Source organism: Cyanistes caeruleus, unplaced genomic scaffold (genome assembly GCF_971803275.1).
Source record: "Cyanistes caeruleus unplaced genomic scaffold, bCyaCae1.hap1.1 HAP1_SCAFFOLD_76, whole genome shotgun sequence".
NCBI lineage: Eukaryota > Metazoa > Chordata > Aves > Passeriformes > Paridae > Cyanistes > Cyanistes caeruleus.
In genome coordinates, this window is record NW_028255888.1 from 66294 (window position 1) to 81529 (window position 15236).

The following is a 15236-nucleotide window of genomic DNA, read 5'->3' on the forward strand; positions in this document are numbered from 1 at the left end:
TTATGTTTCAAAAGACCAATTACACCTTAATTCAAAGTTAGAGAAGATTTTTCACTGTACACTTGGGTTCTGTTTTTATCTTTCACATTTTATAGAAGTTTTTTTTTTCTTTTATTTTTCCGCATTTTTCCCCTTAAAACAGAAATCATGCTATGAAAAAGAAGTGTCCTTTGCTCCTGGTTCCTGTGTGGAGCAGCTCCCTTCCCGCTGGCTGAGCTGCTCAGGCAGAGCCCAGCAGCTCCTGGCCCTGCAGGGCTGAGGCTTTTCCCCGTTGCTGGGCTCAGACTGATGGAGCAGCACTGCTGAACACAGGGACATGCAGAGGGAGCAGAGCAGCTGCCTTTGCCCACCTGAAGCTCCAAGGCCAAACTCTGAGCAGGCACGGCTGGAAGAGACTCGCAGGCTCCCTGTTGGCTCTGCTGCCCCACTTGTGCCCGGCCCAGCTCTGCGTGAGGCACAGGGAGAACAAGGGGCAGCTCCCTCCCAGCCCCAGCCCAGGGACCCCTCCAGCCCCTGGCCTTGGGGCACTGTCTGCACCTGCTGCTCCAGGCACGGCTTGTGCTGGCACTGACAGCAACAACCAAAGTGGGGCTGGTCCCGAGGGAGCAGCAGCAGTGCCTGGATCTGATCCCTCAGTGTGGGGCAGTGCTGGAAATATGAACGCAGCAGCAGCACCACCACCAGCAGCAGCACCAGCAGCACCAGCAGCAGCACCAGTGCCAGCAGCACCAGCAGTAGCATCAGCAGCACCACCACCAGCAGCAGGAGCAGCAGCAGCACCAGCACCAGCAGTACCAGCACCACCACCAGCACCAGCTTCACCAGCAGCGCCAGCAGCAGCACCACCAGCAGCACGATCAGCAGCAGCACGAGCAGCAGCACCAGCAGTACCAGCAGAACCAGCTCCAGCAGCACCACCACCAGCAGCAGCAGCACCAGCACCAGCACCAAAAGCTGCAGCACGACCAGCAGCCGAAGCAGCAGCAGCAGGACCAGCAGCACCAGCACCAACAGCACCAGCAGTGCCAGCAGTACCAGCACCAGCAGCACCAGCATCAGCAGCACCAGCAGCACCAGCACCAGCATCACCAGCAGCACCAGCAGCAGCAGCAACAGCAGCAGCAGCAGCAGCAGCACCAGCAGCACCAGCAGCACCAGCAGTACCAGCAGAACCAGCAGCGGCAGCAGCACCAGGGACAGGACCAGCACTAGCTTCACCAGCAGTGCCAGCAGCAGCACCACCACCAGCACGAGCAGCACCAGCACCAGCAGCACCAGCACCAGCAGCACCAGTACCAGCAGCAGCATCAGCAGCAGTGCCAGCAGCACCAGCACCACCACCACCACCAGTGCCAGCAGCACCAGAACCAGCACCACCAGCAGCACCACCAGCACGAGCAGTAGCACCAGGGGCAAGATCAGCACCAGCAGCACCAGCAGCACCACCAGCAGCAGCGCCAGCAGCACCACCAGCAGCAGCACCAGCAGCACTACCTGTAGTGCCAGCAGCACCAGCAGCAGTGCCAGCAGCAGCACCAGCAGCACCTGCACCAGTACCAGCAGCAGCAGCAGCACCACCAGCACCAGCAGCAGCACCAGCAGAAGCACCAGCAGCACCAGCATCACCAGCAGCAGCACCAGCAGCACCTGCAGCACCAGGACCAGTAGCACCAGCAGTACCAGCAGAACCAGCAGCAGCACTACCACCAGTGCCAGCAGCAGCAGCACCAGCAGTAGCACCAGGGGCAGGATCAGCACCAGCAGCACCAGCAGCAGCACCAGCCATAGCATCAGCAGCAGCACCAGGGGCTGGACCAGCACCAGCAGCAGCAGCACCAGAAGAAGCAGCATCAGCAGCACCATCAGCAGCATCAGTGGCAGCAGCAACAGCAGCAGCACCACCAACAGCACCACCACCACCAAGAGCAGCACCAGCAGCAGCACCAGAAGCAGGACCAGCAGCACCAGCAGCACCAGTACCAGAAGCACCAGCAGCAGCACCACCACCACCAGCACCGCAGTGCTAGCAGCAGCACCAGCAGCAGCAACAGAACCGCCAGCACCAGCAGTAGCACCAGGGGCAGGATCAGCAGCAGCAGCAACAGCAGCAGCAGCAGCACCAGCAGCAGCACCAGCAACATCAGTGGCAGCACCAGCAGTGCCAGCACCAGCAGCACCAGCACCAGCAGCACCAGCATCACCAGCACAGCAGCAGCAGCAGCAGCAGCAGCACCTGCAGCACCACCAGCAGCATCAGTGGCAGCACCAGCACCAGCAGCACCAGCAGAACCAGCAGCAGCACTGCCACCAGTGCGAGCAGCAGCAGCACCAGCACCGCCAGCACCAGCAGCAGCATCATCAGCACCAGCAGCACCAGCAGTAGCACCAGCCATAGCATCAGCAGCAGCACCAGGGGCTGGACAAGCAGCAGCAGCAGCAGCACCAGAAGAAGCAGCACCAGCAGCACCATCAGCAGCATCAGTGGCAGCACCAGCAGTACCAGCACCAGCAGAAGCAGCAGCAGCACCACCACCACCAACAGCAGCACCAGCAGAAGCACTAGCAGCACCAGTGGCAGCACCAGCAGTACCAGCAGCAGCAGAGGCAGCAGCACCAGTAGCACCATCATCACCAGCACCAACACCAGCACAAGCAGCACCAGTAGTGCCAGCAGCAGCATCAGCAGCACCAGCAGCAGGACCAGCAGTGCCAGCAGCACCACCACCAGCACCAGCATCACCACCAGCACCACCACCAGCACGAGCAGCACCAGCACCAGTAACAGCAGCACCAGCAGTGCCAGCAGCACCAGCAGCACCACCACCAGCACCACCAGCAGCAGCAGCTGCAGCAGCAGTGCCAGCAGCAGTGCCAGCAGCAGCACCACCAGCACCTGCACCAGTACCAGCAGGAGCACCAGCACCAGCAGCACCAGCAGTAGCAGCAGGGGCAGGATCAGCACCAGCAGCACCAGCCATAGCATCAGCAGCACCACCACCAGCACCACCAGCAGCATAAGTGGCAGCACCAGCAGGACCAGCAGCACCACCACCAGCACCTGCACCACCAGCACCACCAGCAGCACCACCACCATCACCAGCACCAGCAGTGCCAGCACCCGCAGCAGTACCAACATCAGCACATGGAGCTGACTTTCAGTGCAGCCTCTGCCATGCTTCCCTCCCTGTGCAGCGCTGTCACAACAGCCTGAGGCACCTGGGAGCCCTCAGTGCCAGCAGGGACTTGAGATGGCAGCCCTGGGCTCCTGCACGTTACGCCAGGAACAGAGCTGGGGACTCCCTCCCCATGTGGAGCTTCCAGATGGAAAAGGCTGCTGTGACCAGGCAGCTCCAAGGGCACAGAAAGGAGGGGCTCGACCCCTTGATCTGTGCCAGTCCCACAGTCCTGGGCAGCAGCCACCGAGCCCTGGGGGAGCAGAGGGCACAGCAAGAGGGACAAAAGCAGTCAAGGTCAGAGACTGGGAAGAGCCAGACCTGGGAGCAGGAACAGCTGCTTCATTGAACTCCTGGAGAAAGCTCTTGGCTGGTTCAAAGCCCTGAAAGGTGTGAAGGGCAGAGAAGAGGCCACACCAAACAATGCTCCTGTTTTCACACCTCCCCTCTCTGTGTCCCAGAAGGAATTGGATGAACTGTATTCTTCTCTCTGAGTCATCTCATTCAGCATGAGCAGCTCAGCACCAGGAGCTGAAGGAGCTGAAGCCTCAGGCCACAAGAGCTGAGCAAGAGGGGGCTTTTGGGCCAAAGTAATGCTGCTAAGTAATGGACCTAGCTGAATGCAGCAGATAGAATCCTGCAATTATAGAATCCATTTTGCTGGAAAAGGCCTCTGAGCTCATCCAGTCCAGCCAGTCACCCAGCAGTGTCAAGCCCAGCACTAAACCTCGTCCCTGAAGTGCCAAGGTCTGAACAACAGGCCCTGAGTGAGGCCTGAACAACAGGCCCTGAGCCAAAGGTGACCTCTGGATGAACCTTCCAACCAGAGGTTATCTGTCTGTCTGCTCATTACTGAAATATGCATGGTCATTAGCACTGTGATAGATGGATCCACTCATCAATGAAACATGGATTGACCTTTCTGTGTTTAGAAGCCAGACAAGGCCATTCAATCTGACATCTGGCCTTGTTTGGGGTGTATGGACAGAGTCAACTCCCTTGGTTCCTCCTTGAGGCCTGGCCAGGCTTTGGTAGGGACGCAAGAGGAGGATGAAACCAGATGTTCCCACAGCAGAAGTGCTGTCAGTTTGTTTATTCAGCACTATCAAAGCCGGGCCCTCTCTCACAGTGGAGGTTGAGCCTCACCTGTGGCTGGAGGCACCTGCAGGATTTCCCAGTGTCCAGGAGTGGCTCTCCAGTCCTTGGCTGTGACAGCTTCCCCAGCTGATGGGTGGATCTGGGGATGGCAAAGTCTGAGGGGAACTGGATCTTTGTTAATGCCTGCGGGCAATCTTTGGCAGTGATGATTGGGTGCATTGCTGAGCTGCTCCTTTTGTGATCCTTTGCTGCTTGGAGCTGCAGTAAGTGACACTGATTCCTTCAGGTGGTGTTTGTGCCTTTGGTGCTGACCCTGCCCACTGGTGAAACAAAATTGGCAAAGTCTGGCCAGATCACAACAAAATATCACTTTTTAAATGTAAATGTAAGGAATCTGTCCCATCTCAAATTCCCAGAAGGGAAGCCCTCCCCAGAGTTCACTGGCTCTGGAGTGGGGCTGAGGTGGGAGCGCCGTGCAAGCAGTGGGGCAGTCGGTTAAAAGAGGCTGAACCGCAGGATGTCTTAAGATGCATCCAAACATTGCATATGGAAAAAGGAAAAGAACTTGTGGGTTTGGGAAGACAGGGATGGATTTTCTTAACAGCACCAACGGAAGGAACAGTTGTCTTTTGGAATGCTCCCACATGAAGGTACAGAAAAAGGTTTTAGTCTTGAGCTCAGGTTTGTTTGTGCAAGTAACATAATAACAATAACAATAACAACACAATAATATATATTTATATATATAACCAAAACTCAATAATGTGAAATAATGCTGAAAATACCAATTTGTGAGCTTTGGCTGCTCACTGTAACACTAAATACCCTACAAAAAAGAACTGGCAAAGACCCAAATGTCAATGGTAAACTTTTGTGAATTGTATACAAGGAATAAAGGGGGAACGGATAAAACTGGCTATTTTTATAGGGTTTGTTGATACTATGATGAGGAATGCTTTGTCTGTTCCTGTGAAAAACACACTGATTAAGACTGCTGGGTTTTTCATGTACCAGACTCTCTACAAGCTGCGGGATTGGTTGAACAGGTGAAGGAGTTGTTAAAAGAGCAGTTGATAAAATGAGGAGATGGGAACCTGTCCTGGTGGAGAACCCATCTCCCAGATGTGTTCCATGCCCTTAACAATGGGCCCACTGGGGAAATGGAAACCCCTGGGTGTGCAGGGCTGCACCCAATTTGCAAACACAACCATGGACAGTGAGACTTGGACTGCCTGGGAAATTGTTCTGGGTGTGATGGCCCCTGACAGGGCCACCCCAGAGGCTGCAGGGCTGGACCTTCATGCACTGGAATTAATTAGGAAAAAGCCGAAGTAAATGAAAGTTAACAATACAAGAACAGGAATTCAGATTCCTCCAGGACGCTTTGGTTTGGTAACTGCTCACTTGAGCTTGGCCTTGCAAAGTGTTGATGTCATGGGAGGAGGAATTGATGCAGATTATGAAGGAGAAATTAAAGAAATTCTGTTCAAAATGAATGAACAAGATTGGATGATTCAACCCCATGGCAGGTTATCACAAATATTTATATTGCAGTTTAAAAACGATTGTGAAAGAAGGAGATCCACCTCCAATCAGCACTGTTTGTGGAGATTAAAAGGTTTGGATGCAGCAGTCCTAATAATTGGTCCAGAGTGTGGGTCCAGAGGCCAAATGGCCCTCCAGAGGCAGCTGAAGTAACAGCTCTGGGGAAAAACAACACTGTTTGAATCCTGAAACCTGAGCATGAAGAATGGGAATATATCCCTGCAGCCAAGTGTTCTCTGCCACAACAAGTCAATATTGTTTTACAGATGCTGCCAGACCAAATCTCCCTGTTTGGCCCAACGACCCCTTTGGAAAATGCTCTGATCCACGGGGCTCCATGTGAAGGTTGATGTGACACTGAGGGACTTGCACATCAATTCCAGCCAGGAGCTGGAAATTGGGATCCTCTCCCCTTCGGCTGGAGAAGTGCCAGGTCCCAGTCCCTGATGGGCACCCAGGCTCCTGGCTGGAATTGGTGTGGAAGTCCCTCAGTGTCACATCTGCCTTCACATGGAGCCCCGTGCATCAGAGCATTTTCCAAAGGGGTCACTGGGGCAAACAGGGAGATCTGGTCTGGCAGCATCTGTAAAACAATATCCCATAACATCAGCTTGTTGTGTCAGAGAACACTTGGCTGCAGGGATATATTCCCATTGTTCCTGCCCAGGTCTCAGGATTCAACCAGTGTTGTCTTTCCCCAGAGCTGTTCCTTCAGCTGCCTCTGGAGGGCCATTTGGCCTCTGGACCAATTATTAGGACTGGTGCATCCAAACTCTTGATCTCTATGAACAGAGGTAATTTGAGGTAGATGTCCTTCTTTCACAATTGTTTTTAAAACTGCAATATTAATAACTGTTCTATCCTGCCATGGGGTTGGAAAACAAAATCTTGTTCATTATTGTTTAACAGACTTACTTCAATTTCTCCTTGATAATCTGCATCAATTCCTCCTCCCATGACATCAACACTTTGCAAGGCCAAGCTCAAGTGAGCAGTTACCAAACCAAAGCATCCTGGAGGAATCTGAATTCCTATTCTTGTATTGTTAACTTTCATTTGCTTTGGCTTTTTCCTAATTAATTCCAGTGCAGGAAGGTCCAGCCCTGCAGCCTCTGGGGTGGCCCTGTCAGGGGCCATCACACCCAGAACCGTTTCCCAGGCAGTCCAAGTCTCACTGTCCATGGTTGTGTTTGCAAATTGGGTGCAGCCCTGCACACCCAGGGGTTTCCATTTCCCCAGTGGGCCCATTGTTAAGGGCATGGAACACATCTGGGAGATGGGTTCTCCACCAGGACAGGTTCCCATCTCCTCATTTTATCAACTGCTCTTTTAACAACTCCTTCACCTGTTCAACCAATCCTGCAGCTTGTAGATAGTGTGGTACATGAAAAACCCAGCAGTCTTAATCAGTGTGCTTTTCACAGGAAGAGACAAAGCATTCGGCATCACAGCATCACCAAACCCTATAAAAACAGCCAATTTCACCCCTTCCTCCTTTATTCTGTGTATACAATTCACAAAAGTTTACCACTGACAATTGGGTCTTTGCCAGTCCTTTTTTGTAAGGTGTTTAGTGTTACAGTGAGCAGATAAAGCTCACAAATCAGTACTGTCAACATTATTTCACATTATCTATTTTTAATTATGTATATAAATGTATATTATTGTATTATATTATTATCATTATCATCATCATCATTATCATCATTATCATCATTATTTTAATCATTATCATCATTGTTCTTGTTGTTGTTGTTTCACTTGCAAAAACAAATCTGAGCTCAAGACTATAACCTTCTTCTGTCACTCCACATGGGAGTGTTCCAAAAACAATTGTTCCTTCTGTTGGTGCTTTTTCCTATCTGCTGTTAACAAAATCCATCCTACTCTTCCCGAACCCCCAAATTCTTTTCTTTTTTCCACATGCAAGTTTTGGATTCATTTTAAGGCTGATTTACTAAAATATGGATATGATCTGGTATCCAACTGAGACAGACAAAGACTCTTTAACTGTTTTATGGTTAAAAAGTGTATGTTTATTCACAGTGCTGGGCTGATGTGTCAGGTCACCCCTTAATACACACGGCCCCAAGCACAGGTGAATACAGGCTTTTTATTTACAGAAGTATTGAATACAAATACATATTCATGACCCAGTTCCCACCAACTTTTCACTTCCTATGCTACTTAGGAAAAAAAGCAATTAAGCATGCTCCTTGAAATGGGTCGGTGGTCTTTTTCTGAGGAGGGGTCACAGAAGGGAGGAAGGGATATGGCTCTTCCTCGTTCTGCCCTTTCAACCTTTTCAATGCAAAGTGACAAATGGACCCTTGGCTGGGCTCCTTGTTTCATATCTTCAATGAGTTTCTGATTTGCAACTGTCTTATGTTCTTGAAGTTCTTTACCAGATACTTTATGTCTCACTCTAAGCCCAACTGAACAAGCATAACGTTGACAATTAGTTATTAGCCAATGCTTAACCTCTATTTTAGCAAGGCCTCTCTATCTACCTTTAATTTTAGCAAGGCCCATCTATTTATTTTAATTCGAGTTTGTCACTCTGAAAACTCAGCTTCTGAGTTTGCTAACATAGTTTTCTAAGTTCTTTCCCAGGACAGTAACTGTAAACATAGATATGTGTACATTCTTTCTGTTACACGTCTTGTGATGGGCATCTCTCATGGCCAGTGCAGTGAGAAAGTGTTATCCTGACCATCCAATCCCTGGCCATGGTCAGAAGCCTATAAATCCTGGGAGGAAAAATAAACTCTCTCTTCTTTTCACCACACCTCAACCTGTGTCCATGTGATCTATTCATCTTCAGCGGCAACAGACAGATGGTATTCAATTTTTAATCCTGTGGGACAAACTGCATTACGGTTCAATTCCACCTGTCCAATCTGTACACATAAACCTTTTGAGAAAGTCTGGGGCTGCAATTGGATCCAGCTGCTTCCAGTCTCTTTGCTTAGAAGGGATTTGTAAGTCTAGGCATTCTGGAGGGGTTTGAGGATCCACGGTGGCTGTTGAGTGTCATTTCTCCACTTCATGACTCAGCAGGAGTTTCTCCAATAAAGAAATAAAGCTTTTGCCAGAAGCTCCCACTCTGCCCATTACAGGAAGCCCTGGGACTGTCTGTGACATCCCGGCTCTTTGGCAGCCTGGGGACTCCTGGGATGTCACCGTGGAGCCTACATGAGTGCCTGTGACAGAGCGGTGCCTTTGCAGCCCAAGGTCCCCTGGAATTACTGTGACTGTGTCTGACCACACGGCTCTTCAGCATCCCCAGAAAGCCCTGGGAGGTCTCTCTGTAGCCCCTGTCTGTGCCTGTGACATTGCAGCTCTTGAACAGCCTGGAGACTCTGGGAATGGCCCCATGGATCCCCTCTGAGGGTCTGTAACAAATCTGATCCTTGGTAGGCAGCCATCACCAGGACCTGTTGCTCTGGTCTCTTTCCATGGCTACCATTACAGCCCCCTGTTACTATGATTTATTTCTATGGCAACCATCACTGTCCCCTCTAACTATGGTCTGTTTCCATGGAAATGACCACTGCCTCCTGTTGCTATGGTCTGTTTCCATGGCAACCATCACAGTCCCCTGTTGCTATGGTCAGTCCCTTGGCAGCTCTGTGAAGACCCCATGCCTCAGTTGTTGCCGTGGACAACAGCTCAGGCCTGGAGCCAGAGCCCATTGCCATGGCAACCATTTCCAGTCCCATCCCCAGGCTCATGGGATCCCAGAGCCACAGAATTGGCTGAGTTGGGAGGGACCCATGGGGATCCTCCAGTCCAACTGCTGGCCCTGCACAGGACACCCCAACAATCCCAGCCTGGGCCTGGCAGCACTGGCCAAGTGCTGCTGGAGCTCAGACAGCCCTGGAGCTGGGAGCCCTCCCTGAGGAGCCTGTTCAGTGCCCCAGCAGCCTCGGGGAAAAACCTTTTCCTCACATCCAGCCTAAACCTGCCTGCCTCAGCTCCAGCTGCTCCCTCCACTCCTGTCCCTGGGCACCAGAGGGAAGAGGTTCCTGCAGCCCCCAGCCAGGGACCCGCTCCCAAGGCTGCTGCCACGGCAACCAGGCCTGGCACCAGCTGGGATGCTCGGTTTCCACGGGCTGGGCTTCAGGAATGGGATTCCCCAATTTCCTGCTCCCCTAAAACCACGCTGCCACTCACTTCCCTCCTGCCTGCCATGGAAAGCACAAAAGGCAAAGATCCCAGGTTGGGATAAGAACAATTTGCTGGGAACAGCAACGAGATAAGGAACAAACAGGAACAGAAACAATTTTGGTAACAGGAGGGATAAGACAAACTATTTACAGGGAAAACTACAACACCAGCAACTGGCTCTTCCTGGCCACGTATTTTCTCATGCCTGGAAGAGAGAGAGCGAGTCCTTTTCCTGCCCCTGGCAATGATCTGAGATGGGATTGAATCTAATGACAGGGCCATGGTCAGACCCTCACATTCCACAATGCAAAATCATGATATTGCCATGGGCAGGAAGAGGTACAGGTGTGGATCACAAGGAACATGGATCACCAGGTGTCTTGCCAACATGAGTCCTTCAAGGGGGGATGAAGCTGGAGCAGTGCACAAAGCTGTTCCTGCACTTGGGGCATTTGCAGGGCTTCCCTTAGTGGTGCCTCCATTGGGGTTTGGTCAAGTGAGAGCTGTCTGAGAAGCTCTTCCCACACTCAGGACACACGTAGGGCCTCTCCCCTGTGTGGATCATCTGGTGGATGCTCATTTGGGACCTCCAGCTGAAGCTGTTCCCACATTCCCCACACTTGTAGGGCCTCTCCCCAGTGTGGATGTGCCGGTGGGTGATGAGGGTGGATTTGTCCTTGAAGCCCTTCCCTCAGTCGGGGCAGCGGAAGGGCCCCTCCTCTGTGTGAATCCATTGGTGCTGGAGGAGATCTGAGCCACTTTGGAACCTCTTCCCACACTGGGGACACTCGTAGGGCCTCTCCCCAGTGTGGATGCGCTGGTGGATGATGAGATTGGATTTGCAGCTGAAGCCCTTCCCATATTCCCTACACTCATAGGGAATTCCCCAGTGTGGATCATCTGGTGGCAAATCAGGCTCTTGCTGTGGCTGAAGTTCTTCCCACACTCCAAGCACTTGTAGGGCTTCTCCCCATTGTGAAGCTGCTCATGGGCCACCAGCTCAGAGCCCTGGCTGGGTCTCTGGCTGCCATCCTGTCAGAGGGTGGATCTTTCCTCCTCAGAGGAAAAGGGGTTTGGAGCCCCTCCTCTTGCAGGATCTCCAGGGATTTTCCTCCTTATTGGATTCTTGCACTCTGGAGCCACTCAAAACAGCCTCGTCTATGAGGTTCTGCTGTGGGGATTTGTCCTTTCTGGTCTCCATCCTCAGCTCCACGTCTGGGGGAGGAAGTACAAGGAGAGGATGGGATTTGCCTCCATGCCAGAGGGAAGGAGAAGGAGATCTCCCCTGTGCGTCCCCAGCAGGACGGCGTCAGCAGCGGGGTTTTCCTGCAGCTGGGGGCCATGCTGGGCTGGGAGATGGAGCAGGAGAGAGGGGGAAAGGGGCACTGACTTCCTCCTCACCTGCCTGGGTGTCTTGGGGCATCTTCCTCTTACTCACAGCCTCCTCCTCAATCTGGACAAAGTTTGGGAATCAAAAATCCTGGTTTGTGAGAAAACAAGGAATGAACACATTGAATGAGCCCAACAGGATATTTAGGAACAGCTCAAACCATCAGCAAATGCTGCCCTGCTCTGCGGGCTCAGGGCAGCAGAAGGAGCCCCAGGGCTGCCGACACAGCCGCAGCAGGAAGGGCACGGGGCCTTGCACAGAAGCTGGCACAGCCTCCTTGGGACACATCCTGTCTGGTGACCATCCTAAACCCACACAGGCTGTGACACAGACAAGGAACGTGTGGGCCAGGGCACAAATGCTGCTCTGAGCCCTGGGGCCCAGCGAGCACTGAAATCAGCAGGTGTGGCAGAGTCCCCACTGAAGCAGACCTGCCACCACCCGAGCCCTGGCAGTGCTGGTGCCCTTCTTCTGCCCCAGAGACCTGTGCCCCTGAGGGGCTTCTGTGCCAGAGGGCAGCCAAAGCCCATGTGCATTGGGAGCTGGGCTCCTTCCTGCAGGGGCTGATGGCAGGAGCTCTTGGAGCAACTGCTGGCAACTCTGGGTATCTGTCAGATGATGTTGCTCCTTCCTGGAATGAATTTTTTCCATGGAAGGGATTGGCAGTAGCACCAGAACACCATCAATTTCTGAGTTTCCCAGGACAATTCAGTAGTACAGAGATACTGTTATGTTTCCTTCTGCTTTTCTGACTGTCTTTCTTGCATTCTGGGAAAAAAAAAAAGCAGCTTGGTCCTATCAATCCCATCCCATCCCATCCCATCCCATCCCATCCCATCCCATCCCATCCCATCCCATCCCATCCCATCCCAGGTGTTTTAAGGTTAAATTTGATGGTCGAGGTTGGACTTGAATTCCAAGATGGTTTATGTGGTCAAATGTTTGATTTGAAAGTCAAAAGTTGGATTTGAAGCTCGGGGGTTGGATTTGCTGGGCAGCACATGGAAACCATGGAATAACGGCATTCCAGGCATTGAGAATTTGGAATCCTCCAGCTCCCCTCACAGATTCCTGTGGAATAATGGCATTCTGGGTATCAAGAATTTAAAAAATTTCCAGCCCTCCTTCCCAATTCCCACCAAAAAGATAGAATTACAGAATTCTGGAAATTGAGAATTTGGAATCCTTTATATGCACTGTTAGATTCCCACCAAATTCCCATGGAATAACAGCATTCCAGGCGTCATGAATTAGAAATCTTCCTGTTCCCTTCCCAAATTCCCATGAAATAATGGCATTCCAGGCATCAGGATTTTTGACTCCTCCACCTCCCCTCTCAAATTCCCATGGAATAATGGCATTCTGGGTGTCAGGAATTAAGAATTCTCCTGCTTCCTTCCTGAAATTCCCATGGAATAACAGCATTACACACATTGGGAATTTGGAATCCTCCATTTCCACTCCCGAATTCCTATGGATTAACAGCATTCCAAGCTTCAGGAATTTCAAATCTTCCATCCCCCCTCCCAAATTCCCATAGAATAACGGCAATCCGAGCATCAGGAAATTTGAATCTTCCAGTTCCGTTTCCAAATTCCCACCCAATTCCTATGGAATAACGGCATTCCAAGTACTGGCCATTTGCAATCCTCCAGTTCTGCACCTACATTCTCTTGGAATGATGGCATTCTAGACATCAGGAATTTCAAATCCTTTATTTCCCCTCCCAAATTCCCACAAAATTCTCATGGAATAGCACCATTCCAAGAATTGGCAATTTGAGGTCCTCCAGCTCTCCTCCCAAATTCCTGTGTGTAACTTTTCTATAAATATCCTTTTTCTGTTTCTGTTTCTGTTTCTGCTGCATCTCTTCTGTATTTTTCTTTTTATTCTTGGATTTCTCAGCCTCCTTTGGACTGAATTCTTTTGGGATCCTCCCTCGTGGGGAGCCCTGCTTATCTCAGTTCTTATGATTTGAAGAAAACTCCCAAGCTCGTTAGAATCTTGTTTCTTGTGTTTATTAAAAGGTCATCAGAAAACTTAACAGGTCTCTCCAGGCTGGCTACACAAGGTTAATCTTTGCAATATGGTACATTTCTTTCTTCTGATGGTACAAACAAGGCCTTGTGGCACACTTTGTGTCTGATGCACAAAATGACCCCGAAATACGCAGTTCTTTTATCTTTATACCTATTTTTACCCAGTTAACAGTAGACACATATATTATTTTTCTTAATGACCCAATGACCCATCATCTCTGTGATGCGCTGCGGCATTCTCTGTCCAATCACTTACTACTACCCAAAAACCTCTAGGAGAAGAAGATGAAGAAGAAAGAAGAAGGGACAAGAGACAACACCCTAAATCCTCCATCTTGTCTCTTGTTCTCTAAACTTACTTTTTCACCCAGTGATTTAAAAGAACTTTCTAATCTACACACTTACACTTTCAGCTTTTTCCATCTAAATTTAACATTTGTTTTCATGTACCACCATGAAAACATGCTCATGAATTTCATGTTATATGAAATTCAGTGTTTTTCTGGATCTTATAACTAAGTATCAGAAACAAGGGCACACACTCTGTATTCCAGACTTCAACACTGTAGAATAACAGCATTCCAGGCTTTGGGAATTTCAGATCTTCCAGCTCCCCTTCCTAATTTCTAGAGAATAACACATTCTGGGCATTGGGAATTTCAAATCTTCCAGCTGCTGAAACAAATTTCAATGGAATAAAAGCATTCCGGGCATCAGGAATATGAAAAATGGCACAACTACTGCGAAAAATGGTCATGTACATGACGGTATCAAAAACTACAGGTGGGAAGGAAAACTGGGAATGGCTCCAGCAGCTGTGGAATCTCTGCCAAGCTCAACATCGTGTCCAGACAACTCTACAAGTCCGGAAAGCACCAAGCATCATGGAAAAATCAAGGCACTCTGTCACACACTAGAAACAGTGTAACTGAATTTTTTGTTTAGTTTTTATATTTTCAAGAGATTTTTCCTTTATTTTAATCTTTTTTATTTCTTTTTTCCCCTTATCTCTTTATCCCTCTATTTTTTTAATTTTCAACGAGGAAAACTGCTGACAACTCAAAGGAATAAAAATTAAAAATCAAAAAAAGCAAAGCAGTTTTCTTCTCCAGAATAATACATGAGAAAATAAGGTCTTTTAAATAGCAAAATAAAGTTGCAAACTTTTAGTCCCCAAAAAACTACAAAGAATAAATATTCAGAATACAGACAATTGTGATTATGATTATTTCTTCTATTGCTCTTTTTGTGGGATTTTTTTTTTATTTTATTTGTAGTCTAAAAGGATTGCTCCTGTGAAAAAGAAGCCAAATTTAAAATTTTAATTTACATTTTTTCTCTTTTTCTTAAACCTCCCCAGGGCTTCATTTAATTCTATTTTATAGCAAAAAGAACATTAGCCAAACAAAGCTTTAAAAGAAATAGCCAGGCACTGATACATGGTAAAATGCTGATATTTTTATATTTTTTTTCCCATTTTTTATCAGTGTTTTTTCTTCTTTTCACTGCAATAGCATCACAAGTAAGGAGAAAGAAAAAAGGCCACAGTCCATCATCATTTTCATCATTTTACAGAAGTTTCGAAAAACTTTTGGGAATGAGGATGGGCAAAATCAGAACTACAAGAACAGGAGGCAACTGCCAGTCCCATCAGAAAGGAAAAGTGGGATTTTCTTGGAAAAAAAAATCCAATAACATTGATAAACACCAAAAAATTTCCCAAATAAAATGAAAAATTTGGGCCCTCCCAGGCCTTGGTAACCTGTTGTATTGGAATTTCTCCTATTCCACCTCCAAGTTATTCTTTTCTCTTGCACTGTA